Genomic DNA, 20,063 nt, shown 5'->3' with positions numbered 1-20,063 from the left:
CTATTTAGCTCCGTAAAAACACTGGTCCAGTGATCTCCTGCACCTAGAGCTTCTCCTCATCCCTCTCACTCGATCAACCCTCTCTGCCCCTTGTCAACACTGGCTCAGGTCTCACTGGGTAATTAAAATCCTATTCAAGAACATGCACCCTTCATTTGCGTTAAATTCCATTTCTGCGTTCGGATTAAAGCCTTACACAGATTTAGAGAAGCGTGTGAAGGACATACAACTTGCAGAGAGTTTTTCTCAAGGACAAAAGAACAGAATTAGGCTGATAGAGTCTTGCATGTAGAGAGAAACTGTAGTAAGGAGAGAGGAGGAGGAATTCAGCGATGTGTGCCCTTGATGAACCCAGGTCTGGGTCTTCACACAGACACACGAACATTCACTGAAAAGCAGATGGAAGAAAATTTACACTTGCATCTTAATCAATACAACCAATAATTGACCCTTACTCCAGAATTACAAACAAGACTCTAGTTAACACTGCTGTTTGGCTAAAAATGTGGCAGCAAAAATATTATTGAATAATTGTCTGAGAAATAAGCTGGATGAAAAAAGGCAATTTGCCAAGGCATTCTAGGGCAAACCCCAGCAACAAAGACATGACATATAGCCTGAAGGGCAAAAAAGAGACTGTCTCTTTAAACAGAGAAAGATACGTCTGAGCTGAAGTAATGCTGCAAGAACAAGAACACTGTAGAACCTTGCTTTGTGATTGTGAGAGAGCAAGTGAGAGAGAAAGACAAAGAGAAGCAAGAGAGAAAGAGAGAGACAGACAAAACAAGTGCACAGAGGGCACACAATGGGGTCATTTGGCTAAAAGTATGGTTACGCAGATATAAGAACTGCAGGCAGATGCAGATACAGGATTTCGATGCAGAATAGAGCTGCATGACTATTATAACTGAAATAATCGATTATTTGGATTATGAATCCATAAAATCACTAAATAACTCCTATAGCTTTAAACTTTCTTAGACTAGACTTTAGCCATAAACAGACACCATGCTGAACTTACTTACTTTAAGAGGTCTGCTTTTTACACTCAGCTCATGTCCATATGAGTCTCCCACACATCTCAGACCTAACGCTACTCTCCACTCTGCAGATGTGTGGCCGCGTTGCCTTAAGGCTCTATACCGGGTTTATATACACTCTTCGTACACAACAGACAGCTGCTCAGTCTGTAGGTTTCCTTTGCAGCTCTGCATCCAGACTAAGGATACTGTCACTGTAAAAAGTAACAGCAGCAGTAAAACTGTATTTCACACTGTTCTGGTCAGAGTTTGGTAATTAATCAGCGGCCCACATGCACCCTGAACCATTCCTAGTTAGCATGATAACATTACCAACTAACTGACTATTAAATTTGTTGCCAACTCAATTGCAATTACACCTATGGTATTTTTTTTTTTTACTGTTACCCTGTTGTTGATGCAGTGTGAATCTGTTATTTACAACTTGTCCAAATTTCATGATGCCTGGACCATTAAAAAGCTCCCATATGGATTTTCCTTTGACTGCCTTAAAGAGTTAAGAGGTCTTACGAGGTCCTTCTCATGTAAAGTTGCCATTTTGGAGATATGAGGTTTTTGCGTGACTGTGATATTGTTCTTAGGGTTCTCTTAGGGTTCAGTTAAAATGTATAAACTGCAGTAGTCCAATGTGGCCTAAACACTCCATGAATACATCAAATACCAGCTTGAAATCTGTCCTGTGTGAAAACTGTTTAGCAATTATTTGCAGATTCCGATATTACGAAATAACTCCAATAGCAGTCAAAAATGGCCCACTCACAATATGCAATCCAAGAAGAGGCAACCACTTAAAAGAAGCATAGATTTAAGTGTGGGAGTGTATGTGTGTGTGTGTGTGTGTGTGTGTGTGTGTGTGTGTGTGTGTGTGTGTGTTTGGGGGGGGGGGTCTTTGCTTTGTGGCTATCTGTGGTTGTGTGACTCATGAGACCTACCAGTACCGCATTATTGGATTACATTGAAAGCACACACATGAAAGAGCGCATTTGTATGAGCATAAAGGGTCCAACAGTAATGCTAAGATGGGCCGAGGTCAGATGCAGTAATGCACAACAATGAGGCCTAATGTAACTGTCCACATAAATGCCTTCTCTCCATAAATCAGCCACGTATCCTGTTCTACTACAGCAATTACATTAAAAGCTGCATGCGATCCAAACGTAACCCGCACCCAGAGTTTATTACTGCATTAATAATTTACACGGCATTATTGTTACAGATCTAATTCAGGAATACAAAGGAATAATCACTCCTTAGCAGCTATAATACCACACTCAACTAGGCCAAATCAAAAAGGTATTTTTCATTATCACCACCCTCCCTTTAGTGTTCTGGCATTTGTTCCAACATCAGCAACAGGATTTTAATTCTGAAGCTGCAAACAGTAATTATCTCAGAGCAATAAAACCCAGTGTAACCTTACATTCCTTTGATTTCCTTAATATGTGGAATTTGCATTCATAATGAACCTGTGAACCTGTGCTCCAGAGGATAGCCTGCTCTGCACACCCAGCAAAACGAAGAGGGGGAGAAAAGGCAGCAAAGGAATTTTATTTACACTCTGCAAAGTGCTGAAAAACCCAGAAGGGTATACAGCACCGGTTTCACAAAACAAGCTATGGGGGGGGGGGAGAAAAGACAAAGAAAAAAAAGAAAAAAAAGAAAAGAAAAACAACCACAAGGTTCATTATAGTCACCCTTATGACTTAAACAGAGCCCCTCCTTGTTCCTTTCAAACCAATTACAATGGAATTCACAGAGCACACGACTCAGGCAAGCTGGTCTTCATGGACTTTCATGTGCATACAATTACAGCTAAATAAATGAATAAACCAGCTACAGCTAATTCCAATATTCCACACTGTGTTTCGATGTTTTAATTCAACGTGGTCTCAATTGGTCATGGAACAAGCCTCAATTCACGAGCAGACCAGATAGTCTTCAAATCTCATCTCCTTTCTGCTCGCCGTGGAATTGAATTAAAAGAACATGTGCTCCTTAGCTGTTTCTGGGTAAAAAGTCACACAGTGAAGCAATTTATATTCAGCTGTGATAAACGAAACAGAGGGTCTCTCATTTGGCCCATCTGCTTTGTATGAGGACCACTAAAATCCAAAGGCCAGGTTAGCCCCAGACAGACCCTTGGCTAAGAGCTATCCAGACGGCAAATAAGAGACCATGAATGTGCTTAAAAACACTGGACAAGAAGCAAATTCATTCAATTCCAGTCTCTAGTAATGCGGGATGTCTGATACAGGGCTTCTGGGCTGACACAAATACCCAATTTTTTTTTATTTTTTTTTTTTACATATCTGCTGATGCAGATACATAAACATTTATGTGGATTAGCATAGACTAAGCTTTTAAGTGAACAGGATTTAAACTACAGATAAAACTACATGCTTTAAACATCATCTAAAACATTCAGCTCTTCCAGATTACAACAAACATGATGAAGTGGTGGTTCGGAATATTGATCAAATCTAGACCGCTGTCCAACGCTGTTCATGAGAAAAATAAATACAGAAATTAACTGGTTTAAATTAAAGCAGCTTAATTTTTGTAATTAATTAATACAAAAACATGTAAAAAATACTCTATGCTGATCCCGATATGATCCCTAACAGAGTCCTTTCATAACACATTATCTGAACTCTTGACAAAACAATTTATTTGTATATGTATTTTATGATTATGCATGTATTTTTTGTTTTTAGGGTCGTAATGTAATAGCGTAGTTTAGTTAAGTCAAGAGTACCAATAAATGAGTGACATTTTCCAAATAAATTGCTTAATAAATAAAAAAATAATAAATTAAATAAATAAAAAAATAATAATTATATATATATATACATATATATATATGTTACATGTTATATGTTACAGTATGATTATAAAACATATCCCAGAATTCCAGATGTAGGTCAGGGGATGAGTGAGGAACAGAAATTTCAGCTTGAAATTAAAGCTCCTAGACTTTATGACACTCCAAAGGTACTTCTAATAGTTAATAAATGGGGCAGTCCTGGCAGCTCACAAAGAATAGAAGCATAGACTCAGACTCAGTCTTGTACGTACTACAGTATTAATCTTAGAATTAAACCTGCTATTCTCTGTTCTGAAGCTCTACTCCAGGGGTGAGATGATTATATTTTATCATGATAATCATTAGGTTATAATGTGCTTTTCTGAGAATGTCATGCATAACAGCACTTAAACAACACAGCTCACCCTGTTTCACTGGATTTACTGTGAAACATTAAACAAAAACTACTGCAGTCAGTTTAGGGAAGTATTTCTCCCCCCCGCACGGCTCTACTGCAACTTTGATGTCTGTTCCAAAGTATCTAAACTGAGATACTGTGAGCATTGTGACAATGTCTCATGCTTAATGGGATTTTCCCCACCCTTACTTCAGACCACAACCTGCAGAAGAGCATCAAAAAAGCTTGGCCTACAGACCTCCTCGCGCTCTGCCTCCGACAGATGTTAGGTGTAAATCAAACTTAACCTCTCCAACATTCTGCAGTGTCCGCTTAACACATTTGCAGAACTGCGAACGCTGCCTTTGGCAAAGGCAACCAAAGAATCCAAGGTCAGGACAAGCCCAGTCTTCTCAGAAATGATAAGCTTGTGCCCTCCCTTTATATCTGCTTACATTCGTTTCTGTGTTTACAGATCACAGACACATCTCCTCATATCAGTCACCATGGACAAAACATGAAATGTAGGTCACCTGTTCTACAGTCATTATCCAGTGTGTTCAAAGTTATTTGTGGCTAAGCAAGGCTGAAAATGCTGTAAAGAGGCTGTAGCAGCTTTTATGACTTTAATTTGACTCAACTGCAACAGGACAGCTCACAAAAGTCTGATTCAGCTATTTTCAAGTCTCATAAAAATAGTTAAAAACAAACTGAACACACTAATGAAGATAGATGCATTACAACAATTGCCCTAAAGGTAAAAGCCACTGAAGCTTAGAAACTAGACAAACATAATTAGCTCAAGTGATAACTGTTATTGAGACGAGCAATATGTTTTTCTGAGCACATCATGGAGATCAACAGTACTTAAAGAACACTGACCAGTTGATCGCATTTCCCTGTTAAGTACAAGGTTTGGAGTGCAGCAAATCTTAAATAAAAATCACCATACGCAGATGTGACAACAGGATCCATTATCAGCATTTGGACAACAAACAAATACTTCAGAAAATTATACATGATGAAAAAAGCTACTTCTCTAGATGTAACAATAATCGAATAGAACCGTATTACTGTAAACACTCATATTTCAGAGCTTAATTTCCACCTTCGACATGCCAGTGCATTTTCACAACCCTGATTCAGACGAACTGCTGTAAGAGGAAGTTCAAGTCATAATCAGGAAATATGAACAAGAGTCACATTGCTTCCAGTTTTCACAAACCAAGACTGAACTTCTTACTGAACTTCTAATTTGCACACTCTACAAGTCTGTAACATGGGTTAAACAAATTTGATTTGATTCTGCAGAGAAAAAAGACCCTCCTTAGTCCAAGACAAAACATGTACTTAGGCATTAAGGGTGAACGTCTGTAACTAAGATATAGAGGAGCCCAGAATGAACCTAGTTCTGCATACCAGCATTTTATATTGTTTATGATGTTTCTGATGTTTAAATTTGACAGTTGTTCTTTACTTTTATTATTGTTTCAATATTTCATAAATAATGGATGCCAATAGAAATGCTCTTTACATAACATACACGTCATGATATTAGTATACATAATATATATATTATATATACACAATATATATGATATTAGTATATATATATATATATATATATATATATATATATATATATATATATATATATATATATATATATATATATATATATATAAAAACTTGAACTTATCGGCACCATGCAAAATGCCAGGGGGTCTAAATCTAGTTGAACATCGTACTTTGATTTAGAGAAATATAAAACAATCCAGTTAATAAAAATGCCTTTTGAAGCATTACTGTCCAAATTCCTATTAAAAACTGCACTGAAAAGAAAAAAAAAATACCACTGTCAGCGGAGTCAACAAACTGCCATATTACAGCACTAATAAATCACAAACACCAGCATACGCCGAACCGCCGCTCCTAGCCAACACACACATGCTCATCTGTAAATATCAGCAAGGGCTGGCAAGCACAGAGCTTCTTCCACACCGACAGATTAATACCTCAAAAGAGCAACTAACACCCCAAATGATCAGGCAAATAAACACGCCATCAATACTTTAAATAAACACACCCCGCCAGCTGGGTGCAGCAAGGCTGCAAAACCTCTGTGTTAAATAAAAAGAACAGCTTTGCAGTTACCTGTGACCACAGAAGCCCCCAGCCTTGCTGTGAGGCATAAAAGCTCATCACACCTAAACATCTGCTGAGCAATCTCTGCTGAACACTCAGCTGCAGATGCTAAGTTGGGCCCAGTCGTACCTCAGCACTCGCATACGTGCTCTGCTGCTCAGCCAGCTTCATAAAAACGGACAATTTAATTCCACAGTTTGTGCTGAGTGAACGAGGGTTGGACTACACGTGTGTATGTGTGTGAGTACACACATTTGCAAATGGGGCAGTTTAAAAAAAAAAAAAAAAAAAAAAAAAAAAAAAACAGCAGATGCACAATAGGATCAAGCACAAGATCTTAGTGTGCGTGTGTGCATGTGTGTTGCATATGCATTTCACAACACACTCGCATGCCGTGAAACAGTAGTTACTCACACCTTCCTTCTAGCAAGGCTCCGCATTCAGTCTGCAAAACAGTAATACGGGAACTAGCGGCCCTCACTAAACACACCTCATATTAATAACTATATTTAGTTCAGGAATGAAATGATTAGTGTGAAAGGAGTGTGGAGGAATGTCATTAGTGCGAGTTCATGTGGAAGTTACTGGATCGTATTGTATTAACACATCTTTCACACTGCAGTCATTTAAGCTCCACGGCCCCCGTGGGCAACATCACTGCAGCAAATAAAGCGTTCCAAACACACACAGCAGTCTTTAAACAAGCAATGAAAATGTTAACAAAACCCAAACGTCCAAGACTGCACTTGAAGACAAATCTCTACACGCAACTGAACACACTCTAAACCAAATCGGACATGATCACGCTGCCTGTCTACACCCCCTCCTTCACACCCCCTACTGAAAAAAGGCACGTAAAATGGCAACAATTCCTTGAATAATCAGACGATGACAAAACACGATATTCACGGAGGTGCAGAGGAACACTCCATGCATAATAATGAGTTTCACTAATGAAAATCAGCCTACATATTAAACCCACACCTTAATACCATAGGCCTGTTTGCATTGTTGCTCAATGGCTGCATTTTTCCCCTCGACTATTCAATATTCTGTGCTTCTCTGGTTTTGCTGTCAGCAATGTATATGCATATGCCAATATGTAGGATGACCATTTTTAAGTTTGTTTTATATATTAAAAAAAAAATAATAATAATAAAACACACACACACACACACACACACACACACACACACACACACACACACACACACACAAAACACTGGTGTCCAACAGTGGTTGGGATGTTATCGCTGGGGGGCTTTAAGTCGGCCCCCCAAGTTGTAGAACCGTGGCAGTGTGAATGTTTAAGAATAGCAGGAAGTTAAATACCTCTAAAAGCGAGCATGTTAATAACCAATCAAATTAAATTGAATGGCGCATATTACAACCTTTTTTCCCCTTCCACAAAGCAGCTTTACAGAAACCCAGTAATAAGACAAAAGATTAACAAAGCCCTCAGGGAGCAAACCAAAGGTCAGTTTCAAATCAATAATCAAATCATACATTTCTAATACATTAGTCATTTATCAAGACTAATTAATAGCCTTACTAGCCTACAAGGCCAAATCATCTCCTTTAAAATAAATCATTGTGCCTTTAAAATAAATAAATGTTTTACAGAACATTGTTCAAACAAACCAAAAATGAATAAAAAAATAAATAAAAATAAAAATCCACACACCACAAACGCTTGCACACCTCCCCACATTTTTACTGGACACTGTTCAGTCATCCTGGTGTGCCCGGCAGGCTATGACTGTGTGCACACTGATGTGATTGATTTGGAAGCTCTGAACCTCTTTTAAACATTTTAGAATTTTTGCTTCCAAAGAGACGAAACCAAAGGATTTGTTATGTTACAACCAATTTGTTCACCATTGTATTTTTTTTCACATTTCAGTTTTTTTCACCGAAGTGTTTATTCATCGATCTGTTTATTTACATTTAGGCATATTTTAGGTTGTGGTGGGGAGCGGTTTAACCAATGCTGTATGTAGACCGGTTGTGGTGGCAAGGTGGTGATTTAATAAAGATCTGTTTAAAGTTGTAGAAAATGGTTTGTGTAATTAAAACAGCATCAGTAAAAGAACCTTTTGTAGCACCTTTATTTGTAAGTGTGGAAGTAAAGCAGACCTGCATACTAAATAAATAAATAAACAAATAAATCAAATCAATCAGATTCAGTTCATTCAATTAAAAACAACAATAAAAAAAAAAAACTAAATGCACGGCTTACTGGCTTTTTTCTGTTCATTTAAAACAAGCAAACCATTAATCCCACTTCAATAGGACATCACTCACTGTCGCAAAACATTTACTCTACATTTGAATGATGAAACTTCAGTTAATTTACTTCCCAGAAACGGCGCGTTTAAGCCATTAAAGCTAATCCATTACACAAATCTTGTTTAACGATCAAGAGAGTTTAGTCAAATTAATTATCTTAATTGTTCCACAGGACAGGACAAACACAGGCACCAAGCAAACCCTTTTACATCCATTAGAGAGGGAAAGGATGCGCTTTTGTTGTAATCTAAAGCAAACACTGTTGTGTGAAACGTGCGAATTCACACCCACACTTAAATACCAGATCCCAGATCGGTTAAAGATATGAACTGTGACCCCACAGAGCTGGCAAACACACAGTCTTAAAATCAGCTCTTCTAGAGGGGCTCAGTACCATAGGAGAGTCAGTGTTCATGTAGATCCCTTAAACCTTCATTTAATCATGTGATATGATCCAACAAAGCTGAAATCACAGATCTTTATTTTGCTTGTCTGGTAATGATCTCTCTTAAGCAGCAAACATAAGGACAGGAAAACACTTCCGGCACCTCTGAGTCAGCTTTTGGACAAGTTCGTATTTCTGTGCTTCAATCAAACAGTCAACAGTTATAAAAGGCGATTGACACACAGCACTAACAGCACATCAGCACAAGGGCAGGTCAGCGTACGCATATCGTCAAACAAAACCCTCCTATCTCCAAAACGGCAACTTTACAGTAGAAGGAAACACCCTTCTTACTTTTCAATGGAAGTCAATGTATAAACATTTCACTTCAGGTCATTTTGGAGCATTTCTATTGGTCCATTCATCAAGAAATTCTGAAACAATGTAAAGAACAAAATCAGCAAAAACAAGGAACAAGGTTTTTGCGTGACCACAACTATATGTACAAATAAATGAAGGAAGGAATGCAGAGTAGTTACAGACTTACTACACACACACTCCGACTACACTACATACACACTCAGTGAGACCTAACACCACTGAGTCTGCCACCCATTGTTATCTGTAACCTCAGATATCCTACACTTTAAGCAAAAAGGCTTTTCTACAGCAATGAACAAAAACAAAGGTCTACAAAAAAAAACATTATTCAAAAAGCTTCTATTTATACAAGTTCCTCATACATGAACCATTCAGTCAGTCTAAATTGAAACATTCAAATGCTTTACTGAGTTGTCACGGCTCTACATAGGACCACTAGCTTCACTAAAGAACCATTTTTTAAAAAGAGTAAGCAAAATCCTTCTATACAAGACAGTTTCTATCTATAAGTAGAACATGCATGCAAAATCTTATATTAAATCAATTTACCCTGGTTTTTCTACTGTACTGTTTTATTCGCTAATTCATACACAGTATTTTAAGCAGTTTATTATTACTTTTAACATGGCTATTGTTTGCTTTTGGCATTTTTTTTTAAACAGAATTGCTTCAATGTTTAATAATAAAAAAAATCATTAATGGAATTAATTAGGAAGTAAATTCAATAATTATTTAATAGTAAACAAACCTTTTTTTTTAACTACTACTACTACTACTACTACTACTACTACTACTACAGCCATCTAAACCTCATCCACACAATGAGGAAAAAAGAATCAGTCCTGTTGTGGGATTCCAGCCGCTTGTCTACACACAAGCATTCCAACTCTTGGGAGGAAAAAAGGCATTTTGATCCTTTTCCACATTCCTTGTGAACAAAGCATGCAGAGTAATTGATCAAAGGGCGCGGGCAGAATCGGCGCGAGCAGAGGAAGGTCACAGGCCGTCGGCATGGGGGCTGGTGGGGGAAAAAGAAAAAAAAAAAAAAAAAAAAAAAAAAACAGCAGCCGTGCTCCCTGGCTGCCATTTTTCTTCCCTGACAAAGACTCCATCTGCCACTGAGCCATTTGCAGCCTGCAAGTCAGAATATCAATGATTTCCAACCATTCCGCAAGTCTGCCTTCACCTTGGTGTCACCTCTATCACTGCAAGGAAGAGCTGACGGCAGAGATATATTCGGCCTCTCCTCCAGTCTGTGTCTCTCCCCCTCTCTCACAGCTAAGTGGCATTTATGCTGCTCCTTGAAAGGGCGGCACTTTTTTTTTTTTTTTTTTTTATCAGCTCTGATATTATTTGGGCCATTCCGGATGTGCTGTACTACAGAAGCAAAATTTTCCCACCTGCTTGAAGAGTAAATTTACTTGAGAGGGGTGAGCGAGGCAGGAGATGAAATGTGGCGTGCAGATGATGGCAATTCAGAGACAAAGCAGAACACTGTGTGTAATCTGCTGCAGAATGACGGCCTGTGTGTTTAAGACATTTCCCTCCGCGTGCAGGACGTGCTCGTGGACCGTTTCGGCGGGGCTCTGAGGCCAGAGTCATGGCAGAGGGGAGAGGCTCCTTCTGTCCCGTCCCGAGCACTCAATGGCTTTATTAAGGGAGGAGGCAGGCAGCTGGCCATAACAACCCAACGATACGAAAGAAAATTCAATTTCCCTTCTCACCATCTGCACACAGAAAAAAGAATACGTCTCCGAGCTGTCTGTGTCTCCACACAAGCAAGCCTGCAGCCATCTATATTACACAGTGCTGTAGCTAAACTTTATACCCACAGAAAGATGCGCTTTTGTTGTAATATACAGTCAATTTTACAACAATGTTTTTTGTTATAATATACAATGATGATGAATGTCTTTTTAGAAGTCTTACTTTCAGTTTTTCTGCAGGCCAACACATCCACAGTTCAGTTTCAGAAGTTCAATAATCCAAATAATCCACAACATATTTAACCCCTGAGATTCTGTAGCCCACACTTCATCTCTTTCATAACTACATTACGTTCATCGTCAAATCAGTTTCACAGGTCCTAAACTAGAACCTAGTGGGACGCCACAAGATACAATAAATCCCCAAATTCAAGGGATTAATGATATTGAGATCTGAACTCTGAGGTGGTAAGTCCATTTACATGTATGCCATTTGGTTGATGCGCTCATCCAGAACTTACATTTGAAACATGCTGCACAAGCAGGCAAATGTAGAGTTAAGAGCCCATGAACTCTTATTGGTGTAGCATGGTGTGCTTGTCTGACCTGGTAAATTAAACCCCAGTCTGCCACAGTAAAGGCAGTGTTGGTACCCATTAGACTACACCACGGTCTTAAGAACAGCAGCTTCTTTTTATTTGTTTGTTTCCTTTTCTCAGTGAGAGTTTCTTGATCAGCATAAGATGCTTTCAAGTCCACAGCTTTGAGTCGCTTCTCACAGTGGAGAGATGGACAGGAACACCTGTGGATCCCCCCCCCCCCCAGATCTGAAGCGAGACTGCCGTTTGATTCACTCCTGGCACATAAAGAAGAAAATTGGAGGCTTTAAACATGGTTAATTAATCTGACGGGGACAGTTTGGGTGGTCTAGCAGGTCCTCAAAGTTGTACGGAGTCTCATTTTCACTCTACTGTCTAATTATTTTTGAACAATCCAGTTATTTCATAATCATCATCTTCTCTACAAATAACTATCAAAATACATAACTGTTTTAACTGGAAATGGAAATGGTTTTCCCATAAAGCCAAAGCAGATGTGTATTTTAAGGGGGGGGGGGCACAACACCCACCTGTCCATCTTAATGCTGGCTCCCTTACATACTGACCATGGCTGTTTAAGCATTTCTGTTCCAGCACCTACATCAGACCTTTACTGAGCAAGAGCCCAGATTAGTCCTAGTTTATCAGGTATAAATAAGCAGGAGGATGCACAGCTGGCCCGAGCTGGCTTTCATCACCCAGCCGGTAATTAGTGCCCTGAGGCCGGTCGTCATACCTTCAACCCTGCTTCTAACCAACACAGAGCACTCTTAAAAAAGGACCTGCACCAAACTAATGAGATTAGCCAGAGGAGGGGACTCCTGGGGTAAGGAAAGTCCCTACTGCGCCTCAGAGACAGTTTACACACTCTGCTTATTGAGCAAACATAGAAGGGCCTTATGCAGCTTTTCCGTAAACGCATGTTAATCCGAGTGTCCTATGTAAGCTACCTTAACCGCGGTTCTTCATCCCAAACAACAGCTACACAACACCATACTGCACTCTCTCAGTGAAAACAGAGCACAGAGATGAGTAACATGAGTCGCAGGATCACTAGAGGCTGCCTAAAAGGGCTCAGGTTCACTGGAGTGAGAAATGCTATGGGAAGCAAGAGAGAAGGAACAAGAGCAAAAGCCAGCAGTTAGGATTGGCCAGATCGAGAACACCTTAATTTTTTCATTTGAATTTTAGATTTCAAAATAACATCCAATGATAAAGCCCCACGAACTACAACCCCTAGAATATAAACATGTCTAGACCGTTGAAGAAGGTTGTGTGGATAGCATAAAGCCCAACCAATTACTATGATCTATCTGCAGGCTTTGCAGTCAACATCTCTGCAAAGGGGAAGCTTGGCTCCAGGTTTTCGTTCTAACTAAGCTGGAGCTCCTCACATCACCAATCAGTTGTTTGAAGACAGGGGCCAACTGATTAAACAAGTGGTCTAGGTGTCCTTCAGCTTGATTGCAATGAAAACCTGCAGCCACACTGACCTCTCACTTCATGACCTCTCATCTTCGCTACTGTAAAGTCTTTTTTAATTGGTCTGCCCTTCAAAACCACAGCTAGATCACAGTATATTCCAAAATATTCTGCAGTTCCCACACTAAACAAAGTGTCCACAACACCACAATCCTCTGCAACTCCAGCACTCGGTACAAAATGCTTCAATTCACCTTCGCAAATCTGCCTGTGGATGTGTGTGTCCAGGTTACTCCATGATTATAACCCAATCCAGACTCTCAGATCTTCTAGTCAGTTTTTTTGTTTTGAAAAATACCAAAAATACTAAAAAAATAAAAAAATAAAAAAATAAATTGACCATATGTGTTTTCTATGGTGCCGCAGCTACCAAAACTAGCGCTAGGAGGAAGGGCACCACAGGGATCACACAGACATGGCCAAACAGTAAACTGACTCCAAAAGTGTCCCTGCAATGTTCTGTTTTGTTGTTTGTAAGAATTTTAGTAGTATTAGTAGTATTAATACAGACTAGCTAACTTCTAACTCCCCCCCCAGTATTGTTTTCTATTTTTATTTAAAAACTGCTGTTTTTGTCTGTTGTAACGCATAGAATTTCTGAAAATGTTGATATTAGGGATGCACTGATATTGAATTTCTTGGGCTAATACAATAATCAATGGTTAGCACCTTGTTGTGGGTGATACCGATATTAATAACCGATAATAAAGCCATTTCACGCACTAATCCATATCTGTTCAAACTCTTGAATTGGTCAGTAAGTCTTTGGTTGTAATATCGGCTCCAACATCGGGCCTTTAACAATAACAAAAGAAATAAATAATGCACATCTACAAATAATAAATTGGCCAAGGATAAATTGTGCATCACTAGTATATTGTGACAATTGTATATTATTTAGATATTTTGTGATACGTTTGCCATACCTCCCCTCACTAATCAGGATATTAGCTTTCATATTAGATTGAAAAGGAAAGCAGATCAAGCAGAAAACGCGAGATCAAGATAGTGAGCGAGAGAGAGAGAGAGAGCGAGAGACAGACGGATCAGCTTGTGTATGCGCCACTGTACTGAAAGTAAGACCCCATCTTACTTTATACACAGATATCCCAATGACAAAGTGATGCTTTAACACACTGAACACCCCAAAGTGTGTTTAGCTGCATCATGTATGAAGAGAATCTACCATCCCCTGATCCACTACATGCCTGTTTAGAATGACATCACTGAGAGGACAGACAGACAGAGACAGAGAGGGAGACACAGGGAGACACAGGGAGGGAGCGAGAGGGAGAGGATGGTTCACCTTTAACTGCTTCCAGTAGCAGCCTAAAGATAGATTTCCTTCCATATCAATTAATCAGCAGAGACAACCCACAACCAACGTGAACACACTCACAGAGAGGATGATGGATAGAAACCTGCCACATAGGTGGAGAAAGGTGTGTGTGTGTGGGTGTGTGTGTGTAGAACTGAAGAAGGAAGATTCAGTGTGTATAAGGGGGAAAATAAACCATCGAGAAGGAAAGCTGACAGAAAGCTAAGCTGATGCAATACAGTCTGAAATGCTCTCTTGGTTGTTGCCACCTGCTGGCTCTGACCTTCAGGATGTGCTCTGTTCTTTCCGTGCATCCAGGCAGTGTGACGCATTTGTCATTAAAAGCACCACGTGCTGCCAGCCTAATGAAGCCCCGTTTCTGATCGGAATCAGAGCCGTCTGTCATTCCCAAACAGGTTTACTGAGACAGGGTCAGCCATTTATTGCACACAGCACTGAAAAACCGGGATTACATTATCTTTAGTGAAAAGAATAAATGAGTAGAAAAGTAAAAAGTGACAAAGAAAATAAAAAAAAAAAGAGTAAAGTTTCCAATGAAAGAACCTTGCAGGACACTGAAAAATAGTAAAGGCAGTCATTAATACTGCCACACCAGTCACCCTATTTCTCCCATCTTCCACAGCCTGCCATCTCTCCTCCCCTTTCTTGTTGAGAGTGAGCGGAAAGCTCCAATATTTACAACCACATCACACAATACTGTGGCATCAATCTGTAACCCAGTCTCAGCACACACACACACCTCCACAGCAGTCTTTCACACCCGGCCGGATACCTCTGAAGTTTCACCAATAACTAATAACATTAATAACTAATATTATGAGATGTAAACCGTTTTTTAGGTATTTACAAGCAAACAAAACCCCCAACATTGTATTAAAAAGTTAATACAGACATTTCAAATGAAGACATATTTAAGTAGTCTAGGATCTCCTGAAAGCATCTGGCATGTGTGACTGTGTCGTACGTCCAACTACCAAAACCTCCGGCTAAATTGCCTGGGGTCCCAAGAGTCCGATTTGCTAGTCTGGTTTTATAACTTAAACAGGAGAAACCACAGTGCCTGTATGCAAGCTTACAGGGTGTAGGTGTGTTAAGGATTTTGTTTAGATGTGAGGAATTCAGATTTGGATCAGAATTGGGCGCGGCACAAAACCTAAAAGCTTGCCAGATGTTTATTAGGTTCTTTAAACAGCATTTAAGTCAAGAACAATGAAAAGGGATGAACTAGTATAAAAGTAATATTTTCTTTATATTTATCTTTATATATATATATATAATCTGTTTAGTGAAGTATTATCAGAAACTCCAGCAGAGAGAAACTACTCAGCTCTGCCACTATATTTACTGATGTCATGAGTTACAAACAAGGCAGAATCAAGAAAGCAGAAAGTAAAGGACGTTTTCGCAACTTATTAGGGTGCGGCCACACTGGATGCACTCGAACGAGTTCAGGGTGTATCTTGAGGTCATGTCTGGTGTGGAGCAAGCGAGTTACAAGTCATTTCCAATTGACCAAAACGAGAAAGCCATTCAGTAAAAGACAACAAAAAGTCAAATTAATAGAACAATATATACTGCTGTATGGATATTTAAAAATTCATATAAATTTATATGATCGATAATTATAATTATGATATTCTAAATAGCAGCAGTTTTCAGTTACAAATGGTGCATTTTTGAAGGAAACAGGTGGATACACACACACACACACACACACACACACACACACACACACACACACAGGTGCAACACAGATTTGATAAGGTCTAGCATGACGAGCACCGCAGATGCTAACAGGGAAAAACTCTTTTCTATTATTCATATTTAACTGTATTTACCTTGACTTATATTTATGCACAAATTACTTATATTTAGGCTCAATGCAAAGCTTATTTCAGGAGAATATGGAAGTGGGGCTAAAAAGGCTAAAAGGTAATGTCCGCTGTAAAAATCTCTTCAGCTAGCTAACCGTACACTGCGCCAAGAGGACCCAGAGAGGACTGCAACACTATCAGTCATGATTCAGGAATAATTACAGCAAATACATTTGTTCTTGTTACAATGCTAAACTACGTGAGGCTAGGCTATAATATGCTATGTTGCGACTGTGGGTTACCACAGAGACCCCCCCCCCCAATGAGCCCACCATAAAAGGAAAAAAAAATAGCGTGTTTCAAAGGGGTAAAATAACAGGGTTGTAAAATAATGTACTCAATAAACACATCTCTGGCACCTTCACAAACCAATTTTGTTACCAAATTAGATTATATCTGAATTATATGTTAGATTGAATGGACAAATAGTTTTGAAGTTATAATGAACACACCTGACCGAACAATTATTTACCAATACACCAAAATAAAGCATCCTGGGAAAATCTTCTCTTGGATAAAAACCGAATGTTGTTGGTAAGAAATGTCCCGTTCCTCCTCTGGCAGGAGCTTTAGCCTACACAAGACTGATTGAGCGGCTGGGGCTGAGCGTAATGCACTCCGTCTCTTTAACAGGAACAGAAGAGTCCCTTTAACCTCCCACTGTCTCGGTCTCTGTCTCAGACCAACCCTGTGTCATTTACTGAGTCAGCCATGCAGGCACTACTGAAAACTACAATGTGCAAAAGGGAGGTACTTTCACATGCAGCCACCCAATTACTACCTTTAGGCTGACAGTAATTTATTTAAGAGTTAAAAGCTGTCTTCTCTCCTTTTAAGGCACGCAAGTGAAGCAAATAAAAAAAAAATAGCATAACAAAGTCTAACAAAGGCTGAGGTGCCACAGAAAATTGCCAAGACAAACCGTTTGATTGAAGCTAATGGCAGAGACGCATCATCTTGCACTTAAATGCTGCAAACGAAATGAATCTCAATTGAGGTGAGGAGAGACACAAATAGAGCATTTAACACGCAATGCCTATTTTGAAAGAAATGTGGTAACCTCAACCGGCACTCATCTGCTTCCTGGAAATAGTGCATGAATTTAACAGTGTGTATTTAACAGGATCAGGAATAAAACTGTAGTACACAAACACACTCAAACAGAGAACAGCAGGCTCAGTACACTTACTGACTGAGGACAGCTTGACTTCAGTACAGGGACATCACTGCTCCTTCACCTGGAACACACAAAGACACACAGTTATCAGTCATTCGGTTAGTTAATATGGGCGCGACCATTCACAGCACTGAAAAAAGCAGTAGCACCAAGTGATTCTGTAAGTCACTTAATTGCTTAAAAGCTTTGTAGAATAAAGACCTGTGGACATAGATTTTGGAAGACTGCTATGAGGATTTGATTGCATTCAGCGACAAGAGCGTCAGGATGTTGTATAATCACCACCCCACAAGTATTGGATGGAGCACCATCGTTCCACAGACACAAATCCACTGCTCCACAGCTCAGAAGTTTTTGCATGATGTATGTGTGCATATAGAGATAGCCAGCAATCTAGCCAGACAGACTAACAGCAAGCAAGACCTCCCTGTAAAAAAATAAAACTAAAATTATGTCAAGAACAGAAAAAACTACAAAAATTAAGATACATGTTTTTGCATGACAGAGACAAGACCTTATGTGCACAAAAACACACACCTTTTAGCACATTATTCATGGATTCACATTATTCACAGTTATTAAAAGGCAGGACCACCATGCAGAGACATGCTAAAGGTTGCACACAGAGCAAGTCTGTACGAAGATTAAAAAGCACTTTCAGTGGTGAAAACCTACTGAGAGAATAATTCAGTTTGCTTCCCTGCCTCAACTCCACATCAGTAGGGAAGCGTTATCAGCAGCATCGGCAGCTTGTCCTCGGACAACTGTGTTTCATAAGCCAGTTGCTTTCCCTTATTTTCCCTAAACACAGATCAATCTTGCTCTGCTTCTGCACTACTGGTGTGTACTCATAGACCACTGTGAGCACCAATTACACCTTCCTTACACAAATGCCACATTACACACTTCTACACAAATATGACGACATGTAGCCATCCTACAGTGAAGCTTTTTAGCAATGATGGTACAGCTCTTTTTAGATCTTTAGATCAGCCAATTGTAAACATGGTGAGTGAATGAAATCTGACAAGGCTGTCAGAAGAACAAACACACGTCTGCTTAGAGGGAACAGCAGCAGTAGTGGAGCTGCAGAATATTTCCTACAAACTCAGGAAGCCAGAAAGGGGGGATTCCTTTATTAAAAATCATCTATCATCAAGCTGATGTTGGTCTCGAAACCGAATACTTAGGCTTTAGTGTCTTTTCTGGGTCTTGGCCCACATATGAGACTCCAGAAGAGTGAATGGGATGTTTATGGAACCTGAACTGTAACGAATGTCTCGGGGTTCTTCAATATTTTCTGTGAACCTGCCCTGACCCTTTTCTGCTCCGAAGAACTGAATAGAATGTACCAGTGCAGCCTTTACCCACAGACAGATTTGTGGTGGAAAAATACAAAACAGGAGAATTTATCTGTAGCAGTCACCCTCCCACAAGTCCAAGCAGAGTGCTAGAGACATGCAGTCCCTTTTTTTAAACAATGATCAACCAGCAGAGATAAAAGTTCCCTCATTCTGCTGACTGTGGTCTTACACTGAGAGTTTGATGTTTCTCAGCTGGAGCCAAACACTCATCACTTACAGCTCAATAGACAATAACAGTGATGCGTGTGCGTGTGTGTGAGGGCGCAAGAGCAAGCCAGAGAAGCGTGACACAGAGACAGCGCGAAAGAGAAAGACAGGGTGAGACAGGGTTGACCAGCATCCACTTTTTTGCGCATGGCCCTCTTTTTTATTTTTAATTCCACTCTATGGAATTACATTATTACAGCCCAACTCTAATGCGAGAGACCGTGTCAGAGAGAGACAGCGTGACCGACAAAGAGACAGAGACAGCACAAAAGAAACAGGCAGTGTAAGAGAGTGTGTGAGACCGCATGAGAGAAAGTGAGAGAGAGGAAAAACAGGAGGAATAGAAAAGACAAAAAAAGACATAATATATTAAGGAAACTCAAGTCCTTCCATATGTTCTCCCTAAACACAGACATTGCCAAAATGATCAACAGCTAAAACTCAAACCGGGAAAAACACCCTTCCTACTACAATGTCCTCTAACTTTCCACATGTGCTTACATACACGAATGTGTGCGCTGCTGAGCTACAAGCCAGAGCTGCAGTCCAGGAGAGTCTATCGCTGGGTTTACTGGAGAAGATGCTATCCTGGGCTCTTTAAGACAACACTGAGGTAAACGCAAAGTGTGTGTTTCACTCAGCTGGGTTCTACCTTATGATTGAGCTTATGATTGAACTTAGCTCGTCCATGAGCTCAGGTTCATGGCAAGCTGTGCATGACACCCGAGAATTGTGCAAAGAGCACTCTTTACTCAGGCTAGAAACGAGAGAGAGAGAGAAAGAGAGAGAGAGAGAGAGAGCACGCGAGCGAGAGACAGCAGGTCTTTTACAGATAGGAATTTGAACATCACACGTGAGAGAAACCACAAAACCGG

The 20,063-nt window shown here is 39.8% G+C and overlaps 1 protein-coding gene across 10 annotated transcripts in view; it reads right to left on the bottom strand.

Annotated features, from left to right (window-relative positions):
• Positions 1 to 20,063, bottom strand: part of baz2bb (bromodomain adjacent to zinc finger domain, 2Bb) — a 77,149-nt gene that overhangs the window by 47,438 nt on the left and 9,648 nt on the right. For 9 of the 10 annotated variants that reach the window (XM_072685733.1, XM_072685741.1, XM_072685740.1 and 6 more), the window contains exon 2: positions 17,630 to 17,678. The gene's annotated coding sequence lies outside the window, so the exon portion shown is untranslated. Of the gene's footprint in view, positions 1 to 4,499; positions 4,542 to 17,629; positions 17,679 to 20,063 lie in introns of those variants that run through there. The other variant, XM_072685737.1, reaches the window with a different exon arrangement.

Source organism: Salminus brasiliensis, chromosome 8 (genome assembly GCF_030463535.1).
Source record: "Salminus brasiliensis chromosome 8, fSalBra1.hap2, whole genome shotgun sequence".
Taxonomy (NCBI): domain Eukaryota; kingdom Metazoa; phylum Chordata; class Actinopteri; order Characiformes; family Bryconidae; genus Salminus; species Salminus brasiliensis.
The sequence above is the reverse complement of the archived record's forward strand: the minus strand, read 5'-3'. Positions and strand labels throughout refer to the sequence as shown.